The following is a 1,476-nucleotide window of genomic DNA, read 5'->3' on the forward strand; positions in this document are numbered from 1 at the left end:
CCATGCCCTCCCGGAGCCTGACCCACATCTGCTCTGACCAGGAAGCAGGAAACTCTTGGCACGCAGCAGCACAGGCTCTGCTGCACCAATAAAGGTCCAGCCCTGTTTTATGGAGCTGTTTAGGATGAACCAGAGCACTGGGAGCTGGTCTGAGTGCCCCCAGTGATGGATGACACCCTGCGCAGGACAGCAGGCAGGGTCACCACCGCTGTCCTGTCACCTCCTGAATCCCAGATCCCGCAGAGCTGACAGCTCCCACGACACCTTCAGCCACAACAGTCCACGGTGTTTGTTCCCACTACATCACAAATCACAACTCCAGCGCCCCACGAGGCCTCCCTGACCCCATTGACCCACCAGGACTAATTAGATCAGAGCTTGGTTAAGGCACTGCCATCATCCCCCAGGAGCGGGATCAGCCTCTGGAGCACGATCACAGAATATCCCGAGCTGGAAAGGATGAAGGATCATCCAGTCCAGACCCAGGCCCTGCACAGACCCCCCCAACAACCTCACCCTGGGCATCCCTGGCAGTGCTGCCCAAACGCTCCTGGAGCTCTGGCAGCCTCGGGGCCGTGCCCATTCCCTGGGGAGCCTGGGCAGTGCCCAGCACCCTCTGGGGGAAGAACCTTTCCCTGAGATCCACCCTAAACCCCCCCTGGCACAGCTCCAGCCGCTCCAGAGTCCTGTCCCTGTCACAAAAAGCAGAGCTGCCCCTCGGGTGGCCTTTCCTCATCCTCCACACTCTGCTCCAGCTTCACCTCCCCCAGCGGGTCGAGGCGACACAGGATCACCCCAAACCCTCCCAAAATCCCGGAACCCCAGCAGCCAGCCTTACCCACGAGAAACAGCCTGGTCCCTCTCCCAGCAGCCGGCCAAGACCTGCCCAGCTCGTTCCACCGACTGCTCGTCAGCGGCTTCCCGACTCAAATAAAAACACCGCGAACGAGCAGCTCCCCGGATCTGACACAGACACACGGCCCACGTGCTCGTGTGTACTCCAGGGCCAAAACAACCGGCCAGGAGCCACCGCACCTGCCAAGAACCCTGGCGGGGACACAGAGCCAGAAATAAACGCATCTTGCCCTGGCAGGTGATGGGATGCGCTCCCTGAGCGCTGCTTTGTTGGGAATCTCCAGGGAAAGCAGAGCTTGGGATGGCCAGAGCTGCCCCAAGCACCGCACCTGGGGATCCCCTGGGATGATCCCCTGGGATGATCCCCTGGGGATCCCCTGAGATGATTCCCTGGGATGATTCCCTGGGATGATTCCGCCCCGCTGCTGGAGCGAACACAACGGGAACCCCGAGCAACGGGAAGGCTCAAAGCCCTCAGCCGTGCCTGTGCGGGTGTAAAGGCACCAACACAGAACCAGGAGGTGAATTTGGGTCCCATTTGGGCTGTTTGGAGGTGTCGCACCCCAAGCCGGCCGCACCAGTGACACGGCGGCGGGGGCGGGCTCATCAATCGTTAATTAG

General features: G+C 61.2%; 2 protein-coding genes across 2 annotated transcripts in view; both read right to left on the reverse strand.

The window, feature by feature from the left end:
* Window positions 1–1,459, reverse strand: part of LYPLA2 (lysophospholipase II) — a 5,399-nt gene extending 3,940 nt beyond the window's left edge. The window contains exon 1 of the mRNA XM_008635068.2: window positions 839–1,459. The gene's annotated coding sequence lies outside the window, so the exon portion shown is untranslated. The remainder of the gene's footprint in view (window positions 1–838) is intronic.
* PITHD1 (PITH domain containing 1) overlaps window positions 189–1,476 on the reverse strand; it is a 4,197-nt gene continuing 2,909 nt past the window's right edge. The window contains exon 7 of the mRNA XM_017736244.1: window positions 189–198. The gene's annotated coding sequence lies outside the window, so the exon portion shown is untranslated. The remainder of the gene's footprint in view (window positions 199–1,476) is intronic.

The sequence above is a fragment of the Corvus brachyrhynchos genome, unplaced genomic scaffold (genome assembly GCF_000691975.1).
Source record: "Corvus brachyrhynchos isolate BGI_N302 unplaced genomic scaffold, ASM69197v1 scaffold65, whole genome shotgun sequence".
NCBI classification, from domain to species: Eukaryota; Metazoa; Chordata; class Aves; order Passeriformes; family Corvidae; genus Corvus; species Corvus brachyrhynchos.